General features: G+C 42.8%; 1 protein-coding gene across 5 annotated transcripts in view; it reads right to left on the bottom strand.

Annotated features, from left to right (window-relative positions):
- TIAM2 (TIAM Rac1 associated GEF 2) overlaps window positions 1-21,665 on the bottom strand; it is a 236,290-nt gene that overhangs the window by 156,865 nt on the left and 57,760 nt on the right. Inside the window, exons 1-2 of one of the 5 annotated variants that reach the window (XM_070796426.1) lie at window positions 12,500-12,887; window positions 3,130-3,198 (exon numbers count right to left, since the gene is read on the bottom strand). The exons of 3 other annotated variants lie outside the window; for them this stretch is intronic. The gene's annotated coding sequence lies outside the window, so the exon portion shown is untranslated. Of the gene's footprint in view, window positions 1-3,129; window positions 3,793-12,499; window positions 12,888-21,665 lie in introns of those variants that run through there. One more of the 5 variants, XM_019967623.2, reaches the window with a different exon arrangement.

Here is a 21,665-nt window from a genome sequence, read left to right as displayed (position 1 = left end):
TCATGTGGATGAACAACGAAAATGTCAATTAGAAGAGGGCTATACGTGGGGAGGGTTGGACAGAGGATGATGACATACACATGTACGGGTTTTCACCATGTGAAACACATTTACAGGGACACAGTCTAGGAATATAATTTGAATCAAAATTTCAGGGCCCATAATGAATGTTCCATTCCCCTTCTACCTCTTAGACCACCCATAGGAATGCCACTGCCCAGGCCTCAAAACTCAACCCAACTACAATGAATAACTCCTTCCAAGACTTCTGTGGTGGTCCAGTGGCTAAGAATCTGCCTGCCAACACAAGGGACACGGGTTCAATTCCTGGTCCAGGAAGATCCCACACGCCTCAGGGCGACTAAGCCCTTGTGTCACAACTACTGAGCCCAAGCTTCGAAGCCTGGGCTCCACAACAAGAAAAGCCAACCGCAGAGAGAAGGCTGGGCACCGCAACTAGAGATAGCCCACACAAAGCAACACAGACTGGGCACCGTCCAGAATAAATTTTTTTAAAACATACCTCCTTCTGGCTGGAACCTAAACTGCTGGCTGCCGCCCAGCCTTGCTCTCCACCTCACTTCTAATGCCTCAGGTGTCCTGCCTCTCCTGGCCCCACTATTATCTGTATTCTCTCCTTCACCAGCATTTTATGATGAATTCCATTATCAAGTCTTGTTCTCACTTCAGGTGAAACCCTAGGGACCCCAACTGACATTAGGAAAGGAAAGAAGAGGTAGAGTCATTACAGTCTCAACTCCCAAGGAAACAAAAAGACAAAGACAAAGATGAAAGTTTTCTTCAACAGTTGGTTGCTGGATTTTTTTTTTTTTTTTTAGTTCTAATGTAGTGACACAAAAAAGCCAATATTCTATTTAGCTTACGTCTCATCTTGTTGCTATAACAGGCCTTGACATCGTTAAAAAATATTTCTAATGCAGTAAGCATGCTCTTGAAAATCTTCTGTATAAATAACCCAGAAGGTTCTTTATCAACTCAGTCTTGCCTTACTACCTTCCACTCCTTCCCTCCCCACAGTAGGAGCACAGGGCAATCTGGGAGGAGCTGGAATCACATCCCCGAGCCTGTGCTCTGCTCCATTTCCTGCAGGCACCACTCCTTCCCTCCCCACAGTAGGAGCAGAGGGCAATCTGGGAGGAGCTGGAATCACATCCCCGAGCCTGTGTGCTCTGCTCCATATCCTGCAGGCACCCTGCTGTCCGCATCCAGAGCTGCGGCTGTTCTAGCATCCCTGTCTAGACTGCTGAGATCCAAAGCATCTCTGTCATTTTACCAGATACCCACTCCATCCTCCACTCCCCAAGGCCCTGCTCATGAGATGGACACTGGGGATCCATCTCCAGCTCTACTGACAATCCTCTAAGATTGGAATAACATTTTAACCAGCCCTGGGATCAGTCCTCAAGATAGAAAAGTACATCAATCACAGTTTAAGCAGTAACAGTCTTAGTCCCTTCAGTTCAGTCACTCAGTCGTGTTCAACTCTTTGCCACCCCATGGACTGCAGTACGCCAGGCTTCCTATCACCAACTCCTTAGTCCCTTCGGAAGCACTTAACATACAAGAAAAGGTGTATCATACCAACAAGAGCCTACTGTGTAGCACACGGAACTACACTCAATATCTCATAATAACCTATAATGGAAAAGAATTTAAAAAGTAGATACATATATATATGTATAACTGAATAATTTTGATGTACATCTGAAACACAACATTGTAAATCGACATTTCAATAAAAATGTAAAAATTCTAAAAAGATGTATTGGTAATACTTTGGAAAAAAAATTAAATAAAACATATCAACAGACTCAACGTTTAAGATTTTTTGTTGTTGTTTAGTCGCTAAGTTGTGTCCAACTCTTTGCAACCCCATAGACTGCAGCACGCCAGGCTTCCCTGTCCTTCACCATCTCCCGGGGTTTGCTCAAACTCATGTCTGCTGAGCCAGATATGCTTAAACCTTTTCCAGATGCTATACAGTCATGGTACATTAACTATTTTACAAAAGACTAACTTCAGAAGTAAATTAACTCTGTTATAGAGAGGAGCTCATGACTAAGTCTATCATTAGGCATTGTCTTCCAGTTAGAACCCTTCTATCCACATCAGAGAGTCGATAATAGTATCAGTTGCTGATGGGACATGAAGGAATAAGATCTGCATAGGACCTGGTGTCTTGATGGTTTCCTCCATACAGGGTGGCACCTGCAGTGGGTCGTCTTTCAGACACTTAAATTAGTATTTTGGTTCTAGGTGGATCAACTAACAAGTTGCTTTGGGAAAAACATAAGTCTCTTCCTCTGTCCAAAATCACTTTGTGTTTTCTACCTACTAGCCCCAAAGGACTTGGCAGGGATTTCTGGTGTCTGAAAATCTTTCATCTCTGGAGATGAAAGGTGCTGATGAGTATTTGCTGGGAAGCACTCCCACACATGCCCTGCGAGGAGATTCAGAATTCTGCCAAGGGCGTTGACCGCAGGTGGGAAAAGGTTACCTTTGAGGTGGAATTGATGATGGACTTTTAATCATCGGGAGGTAGGGCTGCTCACTGCAGGCAGAGACCAGCGACCCTTCGATTCTAATTTTCCCTCAGGTGCCACACTGGGTGTGGCCTTGAGCCTCACCCTCTTGCTCTTGGGAATCCAGCTTAAGTACACAGAGTGGCTACAGAAGCTGAACTGGAATGGAAACGTGTATACTATCAGTTACACAATGGGGCTTGGCTATAGTTTAGGCCCTTCTATGAAAGGAGCCAATCGGAAATAGGAAAAGGACCATGTAGAACCAAAAACGGATAATACAATCTACTACAGGGTCTTTCTAAAGTCCTTTAACTTCTAAATTTTAGTGACAAACTTTAGGCATAACCAATATCACCTTATGAGAGGTATCAAAAAGGTTTAGTTCCTAATAGGGAATATGGATTTTGTTCATTTACCACGGAATCTGTAAGAAACACTCTGTTAGAAACTTCTGGACCCTCCATCCTCTGCTGTATTGACTCCCCTGCTCAATTTCAATTCTCTGCCTTTTCCTTGAGCTCCTCCACCTCCACCCACCTCCCTGGATGTTCCTCAGTCCCAGGCTGAGTCTTCATCTCCTCACCTTTGATCTTCTTTCTGATGACGTCATGGCTTCCGCTCTCACGGATCAACACCGAGTCTCCTTCTCCAGCTTAAATGGAAGAGATGGCTCGTCTCAGCTCCAGACACACTGAGGGACTTACTGGATGTGCTATTTCAAACTCAGTATGACCCAAACAACAGCTATTCATTGCTCCAGGCCTGCGCTGCACCCAAGTTACCTGGGTCTGGGTGCCCAAGCTGAGGTAACAGCCCCTCCAGCAGGCCAGTCTCACCAGATGCAACCCATCAGCCACCCTAGGCTTGCCAGGCCCCTCCCTCAGTTAGCACATGCAGGTCTCAGTAAGCCCTTTGCTTCCCTCGTGTCTCTTCCATGTGTGTTTCCTCTCTGATGTTCTGCATTCATATATACTCCAGATGACCCTCCTGTTTCCTACAGGAATACTCCAGGCCTCCTCCATCCACAAATGTCTTCTCCAGTAGTCAGAAGAAAACTCTAAAGCAAAAATCAGATTCTGAGACGCTTCATCCATTACAATTAAAAACCCCAAACTTCTTTGGGCACACGAAACTCAACCGCTGCTTCCAGCTTCTGTCCTGCCAGTCGCCAATGCAGACTCCTCAGGGCCCATGACATCCTATATTCTCCATGCCTAAGCGCCTTTCCTGCAACCAGAGTGCTCCCCTCTCCTGTGACTGTTCAGCACATTTCTCATTCTCAAAATCAGCCTACATGGTTCTTCTGAGATGTCTTCCCTAACATCACAGACAAGGGCTAATAAATCTTTCCTTTCAGATGCATCACTGCATATTGTACAAATCTCTGTTTAAGCACTTATCACACTACACAAATTCTTTGCTCATATGCCTATCTGTTCTACTAGGGCACAAACTCTGAGCTGTCTGTTCTTACCACAGCATCACCTAACACAGGGCATGGTGAACACTACATGAGGGGTTCCCTGGTGGGCGAGTGGATAAGAATCCTCCTGCCAATGCAAGGGTCATGGGTTCGATCCCACGTCTGGGAAGATCCCACATGCCACAGGGCATCTAAACCTGTCTACCACATCTACTGAGCCCACGCGCTGCAACTGCTGAGGCCCACGTGCCAAGAGTCTGTGCTCTGAAACAAGGGAAGCCACCAGAAGCCCACACCCCCTCACTACAACCAGAGAAAACCAGCAAGGAAGACCCAGCACAGCCAAAAATAAACAAGTTTTTAAATGAAAAAAGAATCTTGGATTCTGACTTACTTAAAAAAAAAAAGTGACATGAACACAGAGTATCTGCTGAATGAACAAACTAACAAACAGTCAAGTTCCAGCAGATAGCTGTCCTAAGGTATAAATCCATTCTGAAATGCTTCCACTTTCTTCCTATCATCTATACATCCAGTTATTTCTGACACAACAGTCTCCCCATCTTTTTGAAGATTAGATGCAAATATGTCCCCAAGTTGTCTGAAAAGCCAGGGCATCCCAATTCATTTCTATAGCACATAAACTCACGTTCAGAAAATATTTCTTATATGTTTCAAAGGCCAAGCTGAACCACAAAGCTCATAGTGAAGACAAATGAATAAAGGTGATTTCTTGGGAACTGAGTCTCCACCCCCACCTCAGGACATCATCATCCCAACATAAATTTCCCTTTAAAGAGTAAGACAATCAATTTGCCCTAGTGTTTTTAAGACCTTTTGCCCTTTGTTATTTATCATTTCCCTGTTTAACTCATCTTAAAGAAATTCCTGAGGTACTGCCTTCAAGTCAGGAAGAATATGCTTACCAGAAACACGTTTCAATGAATACTGACTACATGGTTATAGGCTTTTTTTTTTTTTTTTAAGAACTACAGTAAGCCAAATTTCAACTTAAGAAAGAACTGTCCAAACAGCAAACTCCGGACAACACATTGGTGGCAGAACTCACAGGGCAGTTAGAAAACAGCAAGACAATTTCTTCAATGTCTCTGTTGTTTCAATTTTCTTTACTTAAATCATAGTGGGAAGCGATAACAAAGCAAATCATCTGCACTTGTTTTATTTTTCTAATATATTTTAGCTGCTATACACAAGATTAATGTAAAATAGGATGTCTCTTCTATACTAAAATTACTGTGTACAACTACACAGGCCAATCTCTTTCTATGCTTTTACAACATAATTCTTTGTTATGTACATTTCTTATTTTCTTTTTGTGTCTAAACTTCAAACAGGCACAGGTGGTTACAAAGATTATATGCAAATATATGCTAATTTACATAATCTTTGATAACTATTTCCCCCAAACTGCGCCATTATTTTTCTGTTTTTTTGTTTATTTTCTTTAACTTTACAATATTGTATTGGTTTTGCCATATATCAAAATGAATCCACCACAGGTATACATGTGTTCCCCATCCTGAACCCTCCTCCCTCCCCATACCATCCCTCTGGGTCGTCCCAGTGCACTAGCCCCAAGCATCCAGTATCGTGCATCGAACCTGGACTGGCGACTCGTTCCATATATGATATTATACATATTTCAATGCCATTCTCCCAAATCATCCCACCCTCTCCCTCTCCCACAGAGTCCAAAAGACTGTTCTATACATCACTGTCTCTTTTGCTGTCTCACATACAGGGTTATTGTTACCATCTTTCTAAATTCCATATATATGCGTTAGTATACTGTATTGGTGTTTTTCTTTCTGGCTTACTTTACTCTGTATAATAGGCTCCAGTTTCATTCACCTCATTAAAACTGATTCAAATGTATTCTTTTTAATGGCTGAGTAATACTCCATTATGTATATGTACCACAGCTTTCTTATCCATTCATCTGCTGATGGACATCTAGGTTGCTTCCATGTCCTGGCTATTATAAACAGTGCTGTGATGAACATTGGGGTACACGTGTCTCTTTCAATTCTGGTTTCCTCAGTGTGTATGCCCAGCAGTGGGATTGCTGGGTCATAAGGCACAAACTGCGCCATTATCATCTTCCACTGAATGGAGCATCTACTTCTGCTTTATTGACTATGCCAAAGCCTTTGACAGTGTGGATCACAACAAACTGGAAAATTCTTCAAGAGATGGTTATAACAGACCATCTGACCTGCCTCCTGAGAAATCTGTATTCAGGTCAAGAAGCAACAGTTAGAACTGGACATGGACTGGTTCCAAATTGGGAAAGGAGGACAAATGGGTTGTATACTGTCACCCTGCTTATTTAACTCATATGCAGAGTACATCATGAGAAACGCTGGGCTGGATGAAGCTCAAGCTGGAATCAAGGTTTCCGGGAGAAATATCAATAGCCTCAGATATGCAGATGACACCACCCTTATGGCAGAAAGTGAAGAACTAAAGAGTCTCTTGATGAAAGTGAAAGAGGAGAGTGAAAAAGTTGGCTTAAAGCTCAACATTCAGAAAACTAAAATCATGGCATCCAGTCCCATCACTTCATGGCAAATAGATGGGGTAACAGTGGAAACAGTGGCTGACTTTATTTTGGCGGGGGGTGGGGTGGGGTGGGGGTTCCAAGATCACAGCAGATGGTGATTGCAGCCATGAAATTAAAAGATGCTTATTCCTTGGATGAAAATCCATGACCAACCTAGACAGCATATTAAAAAGCAGAGACATTAGTTTGCCGACCAAAGGTCCATCTAGTCAAGGCTATTGTTTTTCCAGTAGTCATGTATGGATGTGAGAGCCGGACTATCAAGAAAGCTGATGAGAAGTGCTAACTCATTTGAAAAGACTCTGATGCTGGGAAAGATTGAGGACAGGAAGAGAAGGGGACAACAGAGGATAAGATGGTTGGATGGCATCACCGACTCAATGGACATGAGTTTGAGTAGCCTCCAGGAGTTGATGGACAGGGAAGCCTGGCATGCTACAGTCCATGAGGTCACAAAGAGTGAGACACAAGTCATGAACAACCTAGATAGCATATTGAAAAGCAGAGACATTACTTTGCCAACAAAGGTCCGTCTAGTCAAGGCTATGGTTTTTCCAGTAGTCATGTATGGATGTGAGAGTTGGACTGTGAAGAAAGCTGAGCACCAAAGAATTGATGCTTTTGAACTGTGGTGTTGGAGAAGACTCTTGAGAGTCCCTTGGACTGCAAGGAGATCCAACCAGTCCATTCTGAAGGAGATCAGCCCTGGGTGTTCTTTGGAAGGACTGATGCTAAAGCTGAAACTCCAGGACTTTGGCCACTTCATGCAAAGAGTTGACTCACTGGAAAAGACTCTGATGCTGGGAGGGATTGGGGGCAGGAGGAGAAGGGGACGACAGAGGATGAGATGGCTCGATGGCATCACCAACTCGGTGGACGTGAGTTTGAGTGAACTCTGGGAGATGATGATGAACAGGGAGGCCTGGCGTGCTGCAATTCATGGGGTCGCAAAGAGTTGGACACAACTGAGCAACTAAAGTGGACTGAACTGAACTGAATGGAGCTCTAGTTCTTCTCTGATTGAACTTGAATCAAACAATAGAAAATCAGGCTATAATGTTTACTAATAGCTATAAAGTGGCTATAAAGGATGGTAAGATACTAGGCAGATTCTTCTCACTCACAAAATTTCCTAAAGGGGAAAATGGAACCAAAATAGAGTAGCTTGCAACTGCGAAGTCAGAAGAAGAGAACAGTGCTCTCCAAGGAAGGGCAGTCCTGGATTCACATCTTGCCTCCCCCACTTTCTTAATCAGGACTGAGATTTCCTACCTCAGGGCTGAGATGATTAGATGGTCAGTGTATATTAAGCACCCAACACAGACCCGTCTTCCAAGCTCCAGAAAGTCTACCTGCCACTTCCACCAGGCAATCAGAGCTCAATACTCCTTCACCCACTGCTCCCCTCCAAGGCCTGCTGATGGCTCCTCCTCAGTATTTTCCCAGTGCTTCCACCTCCCTCCATCTCCTCTGCTGCCATTCAGTCCACAACACCAAAACTCTCTCCTAGGCTAATGCAACAGCCTCCCCACTAGCTTCCCTGAATCTACCTTTAAAACCCCTTTGGAGTCTTCCCCCTGCTCTTGGATGAAAACCAAGATCCTCATTAGGCTCTGCAACGGCTTACAAGGGTGACCCTCACCCCCTCACTCCTGACACTGCAGCACACTGCCTCCTACCTCAGGCCTTTGCACACCCCACTCCTTGCTTGAAGTGGGGGATCTTTCCTATTCCCAACTCCACACCCAGCCTAATTACTACCTTTCCTGATCCTCAAGGCTAGGTCAGGCCCACCTTGCAACGAATTAAATACTTTGTTCCTCAAAGAACGTTCTACAGTTGAGATAGTATATTTTTACTTACATGATTAATCAATGTATGATTAATCAAGGTATCTCTCTTGTACTTCACTCTAAACTCAAAGGCAGGCAGAGACTAACAAGTCTTGCCACTATCTTAGTTTGGTGTTTCTGAAACAGAGCCTAAGAGCAGGACTTGAGCTGGGTCATCATGGAGGTCACTCGGAAAGAAGGAATGAGAGGGAGCAGGGAGAGTGGAACAGGGAAGGAGGGTGAGTTACCAAGGTCGACGCTGTGGACAACAGGGTATCCACCCCAGGCAAGAGCCTGGGAGCTTTAAAATCCCCGCTGTGGGATAGCCAGAGGTCTCTAAGAACAACTGACAATGCAAACTTCGACATCAAGACGTCACACTGCTGCCTGTGAACAAGGCAGAAACTAACCTCTGTGCCAGATCTAGAGCCTCGAGGGAGTTCCCACAGTCCAACTGGGTTTTCCCCTGGCCCGGCTAACTGGAGTCGTATGGTGTGGCAGCGCATCCTAAGACACAGTGGGCGTCCTTTTCTGAGAACTCTGCAGCTCCAGCAGGCTGGGAAGATCATAAATGGAAATACTGGTAAAGAACTAACCAAAAAAATGTTCTACTTCAGTGTAACCATTAGGCCTCAGGAAGGTATGCAAAGAAGAATTTCACCAAATATTTTTTTCTGAGTCTATTGTTACAATCTGGGCTTGCTTCCCATTTCTGAAATCAAAGTCTATTACAAAGGATAAAAACTAAAGGAAACCCAGGGCCAAACAGGAAAGACACACCAGAAATATGCAGAAGTCCCATCAAATATTGAAGCCTGTCCACCCAGAGCATCCCTGGTGGGTCCCCTCTGTAAGTCCGCACAGGCACACACGGCAGCGTCGCACGGAGGAAAAGCTCCGGGCTCTGGCAGGGCCTAGGCGCACCGCACCGCTTTGATTTCTGCCCATGCTCGAGGCCTTCACGGTCTCATGTTTGATGTGATGTGACCAGTGAACAACAAATACCAACAAAATATGTAAACAGGAGCCTGACAGAGAAGCTCAGAACTGGAAACAGTGGCATCTTCACGGTGAGGCTGAAAGTGATGGCGGGCATGGAGGCTGCAGGGAGGCATCCTCCTCCCAAGGGCCCAGAACCCACGATGGATGCCACGAGATAGCTCAATACTCTGGAACCCCTTCAGAGAGCAGCTGGGGTTTCCAAAGTTTAATGCTCCCCCGCCTAAAGGACAGCAGCAGGACTGTCAGACACACATCCAGTAACTTGTCTCCACATCACCCATACCGGGTTGGCCTTAGGGGGCCAGGTTATAAACACAAATTAGCAGCCTGACCAGCTGCCAAATCCGCTTAGCGCCTGCTCCTGCCCAGATTTCAAGCCAGAGTCACCACGCCAAGAAAGAAGCTGTTTCTCCTTCGCACTAGATCATTATTTGACTTCAAATATAAATTTGCACTTGAATGCGTGAAAGGGAAGTTCTGCTTTTGTATTACCAAAAAAAAAAAAAAAAGGTTATTCTCCCTTGAAAATAAGAAGGTCACACAAGTGCAAGAGAAAGGAAATAGACAATTATTTGCACAGGGTTATGTGTAGTACCAGAATTTGCATTGTTGCAATATAAGAAGAATTAGAAAGAAATGGTTTAATTGTGTGTCTATGAACAAAATTAATTTTGCCAGTCCAAAGGCAGGAGGAGAAGGGGACGACAGAGGATGAGATGGTTGGATGGCATCACCGACACAATGGACATGAGTTTGAGTAGGCTCCGGGAGTTGGTGTGCCTGGACAGGGAAGCCTGGCGTGCTGCAGTCCATGGGGTCTCAAAGAGTCAGACATGACTGAGTTACTGAACTGAACTGAGCTGGGCTCTGGAGAGGGGAGGGTTGGAGGAAAAGGAGTTAGAGGCGAAGAAGTAGGGGGTATAAGATGGAGAAGGGAAGGAAAATGAGATGTTTATCTTCACCGTGATAGAAACTAGACTTGGGGAGAAATAAAGAACCTAACAGAAGAATGTTTTGTTTACTTTCAATATGCTCGCACACAAGTTATTAATTACACTGGCCATGAAGTATAATTATGGAACTCAGCTTTAATGTTCGAACCCTGTCAAGCCTCCACCTGGAGTTACTCAAAAGCAGTTTGCCCCCATTGAGAAACAAAGAAATCAAGTCTCGACTCAGGAATAAAATTCCAGAACCAGGGCTTCTCTGTGGTATCTGCCAGCTCTTATGCTGCATTTGGTTCCGGGCCAAATGGAAAGTTCTGAGGAAGTCAGCTCTTCAAATCCCAGCCCAAAATATAGTCACAATTCACAATTAGAGCATAGGCAAGCCAGATACATAAACTCTGGGTTTAATGTTTCAGCAATGTTCATGAGACGATACGCTTTTCTCTGAATTATGTGATTTTCATGTCTTAAGGCTGTAAAAGCTAGACAAGTTTCAGGCTTAGTTCTTAAAAGTACGGTACTGTATCTCACATTATGTGATCCTAACACTCACCAACGTTATCAATATTCCCACACTGGCTAAGGAACTCAGGAATTACCAAATCGGCACAACACAAAGTATTTTTAAAAATGTACAGGTAAATTTGTAGATCATTATTAAAATCCTACAACCAGGACACTAAGCTACTTATTCACATTATCAAGAGAAAATAATCCATTTTCCAGCCTGTAGGATATCTAGCCTTTATGCATGAGGCTAGTCTATTATTTTCCTTCTAAGCGTCTATCTTCCAAGGACAGTTGTTCGGTATTCCAGATAATAAATATTTTTGCTGTTTGTATTTATCCACCATTTCTACATCATTTTGTCTTTCACTTACCCCTTTACCCAAGACCTCTCCACATCATATCCACATCTACATTGTTTATTTTTTATTCAGTTATAACCTGCATGCATTGAAGGGCACAAACCTTAAGTGCACCTCTCCACAAATTTTACATATGTATATACTCATGAAACTATCATTCAGATCAAGATATATTTCAAGAAATGTACATACGATTGTTCCCCTTCATACACAGATGTGCACACACACCCACACACTGCCTCCATCCTAGGGGTCACATTACAGCTGTGGTATAAGCAAACAGAAAACAGGTCAACCACAATATGATCAACTGCTAAAACAATGCTTTTTAGTTGACTGCAGAAAAAAAAAGTATTCAAAGTATCACTTAAATTTGATGCAGAGAGGCTGTTACTGCATTTCTAAGTCTTGAATCATTACCCTTTATTAAATTATGTTGCCTTGCCACTAAATCTGAACCAGTTATTCTCTTAAGAAAAAAAAAAAGTTACAAATCTCAGAGTGGAAGAAAATATTTGCAGATCACATATCCAATAAAGAATTTGTCTCCAAAATATGTACAAAAAGTTGTCAAAACCAAACACTAAACAACCCAGTTTTTTTAAATGAGAAAAAGACTTGAACAGACACCTCACCAAAAAAGATACATAGATGGCAAATAAGCACATGAAGAGAGGCTCACTATTAGTCATTCAGGAAATGCAAATTAAAGCCATCAGGAGATATTACTGTATACTAAGAAAGTGGCTAAAATTTTCAAAAAGTAAAACTAACGAATAACACAAAAGCTGGTCAGGATATGGAGCCGTAGGGATGCAAAGTGATGGCCAGTTTGGAACAGTTGCACAGTTTCTTATAAAGCTAAACACACATCTGCCATGTAACCCCCTTTATATGGTGACCAAAGCCATCCCAAAGAAAAAGAAACAAAAGAACACAAAGTGGTTGTCTGAGGAGGCCTTACAAATAGCCGAGGAAAGAAGAGAAGTGAAAGGCAAAGGAGAAAAGGCAAGGTATACCCAATCGACAGCAGAGTTTCAGAGAGTATTGAGCAGAAGTAAGCAGACCTTCTTAAATGAACAATGCAAAGTAGTAGTGGAAAACAACAGAAAAGACTAGAGATCTCTTCAACAAAACTGGAGATATCAAGTGAACATTTCACGCAAGGATGAGCGCAACAAAGGATACAAATGATAAGGACCTAACAGAAACAGAAGAGATTAAGTGGCAAGAATACACAGAACTATACAAAAAAGTCTTAATGACCCAGACAATCACGATAGTGTTGTCACTCACCTAGATCTGGGCATCTTGGAGTGTGAAGTCAAGTGGGCTTTTGGAAGCATTACCACAAACAAAGCGAGTGGAAGTGATGGAATTCCAGCTAAGCTATTTCAAATCCTAAGAGATGATGCTATTAAAGTGCTGTGTTCAATATGCCAGCAAATTTGGAAAATTCAACAGTGGTTAAAGCAGCCAGACCCTCTCCAAGAAAAGAGCTGTGTATTTTATAGCCCTGTTTATATGACATTCAAGAAAACACAAAATTCTAGAAGGAGAATCAAATGTTGCCAGGGAGTAGGGGACCACACAGAGTTTCAGGATGATGGAACCGTTCATTATGACACGAGGGTGGTGGACATACGACCCTATGCCTTTGTCAGAACCCATACAACTACACTGGGCTTCCCTGGTGGCTCAGATGGTAAGGAATCTGCCTCCAATGCAGGAGACCCAGGTTCAGTCCCTGGGTTGAAAAGATGCCCTGGAGAAGGGAATGGCAACCCACGCCAGTATTCTGATCTGGAGAATTCCATGGACAGAGGAGCCTGGCAGGCTACAGTCCATGGCATCACAAAGAGTTGGGCACAACTCAACTGAGTGACTTTCAAACACACACATACAACTACATCACAAAGAGTGAAATAAACTCTTATGCAATATTTTCAAAAAATCGACCAGGGTGTCAGTGGATCTCAGGATGACTTGAAGACTGTAAGAAAGGAATCAATGGGTGACACAACTTCACTGCAGCGGGTAGGGGAAAGGAGCTGCTCTGAGTAACTCTGGAGCCTAGTATTCCACCTGACGCTATAAGCTCATGGCGAGATTTTTTTAAAAGTACATAAACACTAAACACTGTGTTGTGATTGTTGAATCTGTTGCTCTCAGGAGAGCCAGTTGGCAATTCTGCAACTATACATAAACTAGGACTGAACAGATTCATACATAAACTGTGAAAGGGAAGCCAGGATTTTCACTGTCAAAAACAGAAACCAAGAAGAAGGAAAGGGAAAAGAATAAAATGAACCTTGTATTTCTGGATTATAGATGTACATAAACAGGCAAATAGCTATAAAAACAAATACAGACATGCATGTAGATTCTGTGATATCAGTATGAACTCATGTTTAAGATGGAGAAAGAAATACAGATATCTATATGGATTAGTATGTAAACACTTATTTCCTAGCTCTGTTCATTGAGAGTGCCCAAGAAAAGTAGTGACATCCCCTAGCAATGAGCACACTCAGTACCCAGGTCTTGGTTTCTAAATGCCATTCTCAACTAAAATTCTGAGCTGGAGTAGGGAACACCGCAGATGAACCAGGCATATCCTATAGAGCCAGAACGCCAAAAGGGAACAGGAGCCAAGCTGAAAGAGTTTTCAGTCCCCATATCTGGAACAATTTGAACAATAATGACAGTATTCGGTTATAACCCAAAGAATAAAGTAAATGACTATGAGTCCATACCAACATAGTAACTGAATAACAAACAGAGAAGGAACAAATCTTCCTGACAAAAGAATTACAAGAATGAGGGATATGAAAAATCTTCAGTAGAACTGCACATGCATTCGGCTCAGGGTAGATAAATACTAAACGCAGTGGGCAGTAAGTGATGCTATAGAGAAACAGGGATTTTCAATGCCTCAAAGTACATCACGCCAAATTTATTAAACACTGTGCTAACTTGCAGATATGACCACAAATCAATTGATACTCCTCCCTCCAGAAGGTGGAGCTAAATCCCCTCCCCTTGACAGGAGCTGGACATGATAACTTGCTTCTAACAGAATACAGAAAGTAAAAGATAATTATTACACTATGGAGAAAGCTGGCTGACATGACTTTAAACAAGTGATCAAAGTATAAATCACATTGACATCATGTGTCCCTAAAATGATGCAAAGAAAAGGGAACATCATCACCTTTAAGCTATTCTGCCCAAAATCCATGACCTCAGTCTAATATGAAAAAAAAAAATCAGGCCAACACAGAGGGAGGGAGGTTCCATGAGATTCTTGATCATTACTCACCAAAAATGTCAAAGTCATTAAAAAAACAAGGAAAAACCAAGAAACAGTCATAGACTGGGGAACACTAAGAGCCATGACAACTAAATGGAAGGTACAGTCCTGAACTGGATCTTGGAACAGAAAACAAGTATTAGTGGGAAAATGTCTCTCATTTAATTATAGTACTGTATCAATGTTAATTTCAGAGCATGGCTGCCTGAAATATCTTCTTCCTCTCCATTTTGCATGTGAGTGTGTGAGTGAGTGAAAGTGTTGCAGAGAAGAAGCCAATTCTGACTCCATGTTGGAACCGTTTGACTTGCTTTTCCTTGCTTTTGCTATTATAACCATACAGAAGGGCCAGCCTCAGAGAATCCTGCCCCTCTGCCTGACTGTTAAACTAAACTGCCTTTGTTCAGAACCCTGTCCACTGTAGACGGCAGGAAGAAATTAACACATCCTCTGCCTGAGGCTTGCCATTCTAGGAGATGTGTGCAAGATAAATGGCCTTTGCTTCCTCACCTCCCCTGCCCTGCCCTGCATCTCTGATTTATCAAAGAACCTGGCATCCAGACCCTGAGAAGATGGTTGTTTTGAGGTGTTAGCCTGCCATCATCTTCTCCGTCAGCCAGCTCCCCGAATGACGTCTCTTCCGTGACTCAACATATTGTCTCTCAGATTCATTGGCCCATTCTGGGGCGAGCAAAGAGAGTCTGGACTTGGAAACAAAAACCGCTCAGTTGTGTCCAACTATTTGTAACTCCATGGACTGTAACCATCCAGAATCATCTGCCCATGGATTCTCCAGGCAAAAACACTGGAGTGGTTAGCCATTCTCTGGGCAAAACTATTGGAGTGGTTGTGCACATTGGTAAAACAGATCTAGGACAATAAATTGTTTGAGCACTTAATGAAATAGTACACATAAGGTGATTAGCTTAGTGCTTGCATATAGTATGTTTTCAGTAACAATATCAATTGCTGTCACTTTTATCAATGTCAATGACTAACACTTTTATTTCAGTGATCTGTATAGTGCCTGCTGCTGCTGCTGCTAAGTCACTTCAGTCGTGTCTGACTTGCTAGACCCCATAGACAGCAGCCCAGCAGGCTTCCCTGTCCCTGGGATTCTCCAGGCAAGAACACTAGAGTGGGCTGCCATTTCCTTCTCCAGTGCATGAAAGTGAAAAGTCAAAGTGAAGTCGCTCAGTCGTGTCCGACCCTCATCGACCCCATGGACTGCAGCCTTCCAGACTCCTCCATCCATGGGATTTTCCAGGCAAGAGTACTGGAGTGGGGTGCTATTGCCTTCTCCGGTATAGTGCCTAGTAGGTGATTTTTTTCCTACATGATTATTAATTATTAATTAGAATATATTTAATTATTTTCTAAGTTATGGTTTTTCCAGTAGTCATGTATAGATGTGAGAGTTGGACCACAAAGAAACTGTGGTCCGAAGAATTGATGCTTTTGAACTGTGATGTTAGAGAAGACTCTTGAGAGTCCCTTGGACTGCAAGGAGATCAAACCAGTCAATCCTAAAGGAAATCAGACCTGAATATTCATTGGAAGGACTGATGCTGAAGCTGAAACTCCAAGACTTAGGCCACCTGATGCAAAGAACTGACTCATTAGAAAAGACCCTGATGCTCGGAAAGATTGAGGGCAGGAGGAGAAGGGGACGAAAGAGGATGAGATGGTTGGATGGCATCACAGACTCGATAGACATGAGTTTGAGCAAGCTCTGGGAGTTGGTGATGGACAGGGAATCCTAGCATGCTGCAGTCCATGGGGTCACAAAGAGTCGACATGACTGAGCAACTGAACCAAAGTTAGTAATTACTTATTAACAGTAATAAACATTTATGCAATATCTATTTCACATATTAATAGTCTTTATCTTCAAGGGTTTTACAGGCTAGAATTGCTTCTCTGGCTACACATTAAAATCACCTGGGGAATGTTAACAATATATTAATACCCAAGCCCTACACTCAGAAATTCTATCTTAACTGGTCTGAAATGTGACAGGTTGAAAAACTCATCTAGTTGGAGGACCAGAACATAAACTTTAAAATACATATAAAGAAGTAATAGTACCCCAGTAGCAGTACGCACATCCAGCACCCGGGTCTTGATTTCTAATGCCAAGAAACCAGGGCTTCTTAGAGAAATGGCCAATTCTAGATCTGGTACAAGGAAAATTCACCATGATGAGGGTGTGTCGTAGGAATATAAAAGCCCACTAAAAGCATTTCCAACGGCCACATCTGGAATAATTTAAGCAACAAAATAAAGTAGTATTGGATTATAACCTAAAGTATGAAATAAATATACATGAATCCATACTGATATAAATGATTGAATGAATAAGTAAATGTAAGAAAACAGAAACTCTCCCATGCAGAATTAAAAGAATTTATGTAGATCATTTGACCCCTAGGAAGTGGAGCATAACTCCCACACTTTAAGGCAAGGCTATGTAAAGTAACTTTCTTCCAAAGAGTATAGTTTGAAAAGAGAGAGGGAAAAGGAGTAACTTTCCAGTGGAGAAAGCTGCCAAATACTACTTCAAGCCAGATGGTCAAGGTTAACAAGAACAGTGAAAAGTCATATTGATAGTATGTACAATAGCATGTGATAATTATGGCCTCTTATCTCTGTAATCTTCTTCCCCAAAACACATGAACCCAGTCTAATCAGAAAATTAAGAAACATTTTCTAAAACATCTGACTGCTGCTGCCGCTAAGTCGCTTCAGCAGTGCCCAACTCTGTGTGACCCCATAAGATGGCATCCCACCAGGCTCCCCCATCCCTGAGATTCTCCAGGCAAGAACACTGGAGTGGGTTGCCATTTCCTTCTCCAATGCATGAAAGTGAAAAGTGAAAGGGAAGTCGCTCAGTCGTGTCCGACTCTTAGCGACCCCATGGACGGCAGCCTACCAGGCTCCTCTGTCCATGGGATTTTCCAGGCAAGAGTACTGGAGTGGGGTGCCATTGCATCTGACTAGAACTCCTCCAAACTGTCAAGGCCATTGAAAACAAGTCAAGTCAGAAAAAACTGTCACAGCTAAGAGGAGGCTAATGAGACGTGATGACAAAAATGTAAAGTGGTATCCTGTGTGGGATCCTAAAATAGAAAAAGGACATTAGGGAAAAACAGAAATTCTGACTAGGGGGAGTGATGTTAGTAATGTATCAATATTGTTTCATTTGTTATAAAAAAAAAAAATACACCATAACAGTGAAAGGTGTTGAAAATGGGTGTGGGGTATACAGGAACTCTCTATACCATCTTCGCAATAATTCTGTAAATCTAAAACCGTCCCATAACAAAAAGTTTATTAAAAGAAAACAAAAGCCAATCAAGAGGTGAGGGGATGGTATCTTGACATTGTCATTAAAGTGCAAAGAAACTGAAGAGTCATGAAAATTTTCATAAAAGGGTAGGACTGAGATATAGGGAAAGGCAGGTATGAACAAACAGGACCCAGGAAAGCAGTAACATGGAGCTCCATCAGAACTAGTCAGGGCGTACAGGAAAAATCCAAAGGATTGTTTGACTCAACAACTGGTGAAATAGAGAGACTGGAAGAACACAGTTCGTTTTGATTAGCTTTTATGGCCATATAGGCTCAATTCTCTAACATTTTCTCTCTAATGGGTTCATTCATTGCTGCTGCTGCTAAGTCATTTCAGTCGTGTCCGACTCTGTGCGACCCCACAGATGGCAGCCCACCAGGCTCCCCCATCCCTGGGATTCTCCAGGCAAGAACACTGGAGTGGGTTGCCATTTCCTTCTCCAATGCATGAAAGTGAAAAGTGAAAGGGAAGTCATTCAGTCGTGTCCGACTCTTAGCGACCCCAAGACTGCAGCCTACCAGGCTCCTCCATCCATGGGATTTTCCAGGCAACAGTACTGGAGTGGGGTGCCATTGCCTTCTCTGGGGTTCATTATCAACCCAAAATTTTCTGTCTCTTTACACAATGATTTTTCTCAGATAAGCATATTAAGAGTTTGATTCTTGATTGGAGAGCTAAGATCCTGCATGCCACACAGCATGGCTCAAAAAAACAAAAAAAAGTTGTAAGAACAGTTAAAGAACTCCCACACACCCCTCATCCAGATACCCAGTTTCTCCAAGTATCATCATTTTACCATTTTTGTGTTCTCTCTCCCTCTTTGTATGCAAGCTTCAGAGTAGTTATCTTGATAAATATATTGCATTCTTATCAACTGAACTTTCTAAATGTAAACAATATCTCCTTAAAGTTTCAGTACTTTGGATGCCCAATGTCATGGTAACAACCCATTTTCATTATACCATAAAAGGTACAGAAGATTGAAAAGAATTTGAAGTAATAGCAGGATAGTCTCGACTCTATTCTGACAGATACTAAATCTATAAGAGCCAACAAGCAGTCCCGCACTTAACGGACCTTACGAACTATTTTCCTAAGATTGACTTTTGTCATAGAATTTGTGGCTAGGCAGGTCAAGGAGGATAGAGATATTCCCATGTTACATATCACACAATCAATCCCATAATCCTTCAAAAACTTAATATTTGTTAAGCGGAGTCAGGAGACAGAGTATGTAAAAGTTCTATCTGTGACTAATCAATAGATCGAGTAGCTTGTGTATCATTACAAATGGCATGTTAATGTGAAATATTGTCTTGTAAAATCAATCACTGGTATTATTTTTAATGGTACAAGTAAAGTCACCATAATAGACAGAGGAGTTCAAACCACATCCTGCATCTGTGTGCATCTTAGTTTTTCATGTAGAGGAGCACTAATCTTTCCCCACACACCTCCTCCCCTCATCCCTCCTATCTCTCCTTTCCTGCGTGAGCCACAGGTGACAAGTTAAAAAAGTAAATGCACTTTCCACGGCGGCAACTGCTAAATAAGCTGTGAGAACTACACCTTTAAATAGAACAGCAGGGGGGAAACTACCATCTCATTTTAAATTGCTTTGCTAAAGTCTTTGAAAGAGGTAAGATTTCAGAAAACATCTGATAGAAAAGACCCATCACTGAAACGAGGGCATTCTAGGCCAAGAACACCTTGCCAGGAGACATCCAGGAAACAATGGTTTAGTAGAAAGAACATGTGCTTTGGAACCAGGTGGACTCGGGTCTCCTTCCTGGCTTACTGGTTACTAATAGTGCATTTCTGCCCTTGGGCAAGTTCCTGAGATGCTTTCCTTCCCTAAGTAAAATAAATGTGGAGAATAAAACCTAACTTGAATTGGTAAAAAGATGAAATATAGCAAACCAGGACCAGTAGAGGAGTCCCGATGGGGTCTCCTCCTGGGGGCATGGAGCCTCTAGACAGCTCTCCCTCCTGGTTGTGTATTTATACCCTCGCTGGGGTCTTCCGTCCAGATTGTCTTTGAATCCAAAATCCCCAGTTTTCTTATTCTCCACTGGCGAACATTTGCTTCAGTTACAGAGAATGAAGCAGTATGTTGAGAAAGTGTAACATTACTAAAACTACCAAAAACTTCAGTTCAGTCACTCAGTCGTGTCCAACTCTATGCAACCCCATGGACTGCAGCATTCCAGGCTTCCCTGTCCATCACCAACTCTCAGAGCTTGCTCAAACTCACGTCCATCACATCGGTGATGCCATCCAACCATCTCATCCTCTGCCATCCCCTTCTCCTCCAGCCTTCAATCTTTCCCAGCATCAGGGTCTTTTCCAATTGAGTCGGTTCTTTGAATCAGGTGGCCAAAGTACTGGAGTTTCAGCTTCAGCATCAGTCCTTCCAATGAATATTCAGGACTGATTTCCTTTAAGATGGACTAGCTGGATCTCCTTGCAGTCCAAGGGACTCTCAAGAGTCTTCTCCAACACCACAGTTCAAAAAAACGACTTAGCTTTTGCCTAAATCAGACACTCATCATAGTGTCATTTCTCTTATCATGATATATATTTAAAACAAATATTTTCCTACAACTACCACATAATTTTCAGGCAAACTCGAATTTTTTGTAATTTAAGAAAAAAATTGAAATGAAAGCATCTTGTTTGTCCAGAAATCAATCTTTCAAATTTCCTTTCCAAACATATGTTTATACCAGATTTTTTTAATTCGTGTTGTTTTTTAAGGACAGTTATTGCTTCAAATGAGAACTATTCTGATCAGTGCACCAATTATAAAACAGAAGGTCAGAACAGGCGGTTAAAACACACACTCTAAACAAGGTTAGCTGCTGCCAACACAACAGACACGCCAAGATTCAACTGCAAGTAAAGTCAGACGAACTTTCCAGCCACAGACAAATCTAGTAATTACAGCACTAATGACCCGTCGCTAATGAACAAGCTTGGCAACTAAAGTAGGTGTAAATCAGGAAAACACAGAGACTAAACCAGGCCATTTCCCATTATCTTTTTGATTTCTTTTTTAAGAGTTCGACAAAATCTAGGTATGAAACGAACGACCTGAAAACGCACTCCCTTCCCAGACTCCACCCTGGAAACCTCTCTCTGGGTTCCCCAGGCAGAAAAGCAGCCCTGGCGTCCAAGGCCAGGGTCTCCAAGGTCAAGGTGATAAAAGGCCCCGTTTGGAGTTCACAGGTGTGTCTGGGGCTCAGACAAGGCGCCGGGGGCTCCCTCAACGAGTGGATGGAGCGTTTCGGAGCACTTTCTGTTCAGGCACGCCTGTTTGTTTGTTGCACCGTTTATATCACCTTGTAAAAATACTCTGGAGCAATACAGCCAATCTCCCACAGAGACGTGCGGGCCTTCCAGGCTCCCTTGTGGCTCTGGTTACCGCCTCTGACCCTGCCTCATGGTGCTGTTTTCTGACTCCCTTGTCCCAAACTCACCTGTGCTCACATCCTCCCTTCTCCTACGTCTTCCTCCTCCCGTCTGGGTCCCACTTTTTTCCTCGCAGCCTTGTTCATTCATTTGCTCTTTTCTTCTCTGTGCATGATCTGCTCCAACAATCTCTCTCATCACAACGGACAGCAGCAAACCACAAAAATCAGAATTATTTTTTTTTACTTATTTGGCTGTGTCGGGTCTCGGCTGTGGCACTTGGGATCTCCATTTGCAGAGCATGGACTCTCTCATTGTGCAGGCTTAGTTGCTTCTCCTCACGTGGGAACTTAGTTCCCCGACCAGGATCAAACCTGTGTCCTCTG

The sequence above is a fragment of the Bos indicus genome, chromosome 9, assembly GCF_029378745.1.
Source record: "Bos indicus isolate NIAB-ARS_2022 breed Sahiwal x Tharparkar chromosome 9, NIAB-ARS_B.indTharparkar_mat_pri_1.0, whole genome shotgun sequence".
Classification (NCBI taxonomy): domain Eukaryota; kingdom Metazoa; phylum Chordata; class Mammalia; order Artiodactyla; family Bovidae; genus Bos; species Bos indicus.
Note: the sequence above shows the minus strand (reverse complement) of the source record. Positions and strands in the feature narration are given on the sequence as shown.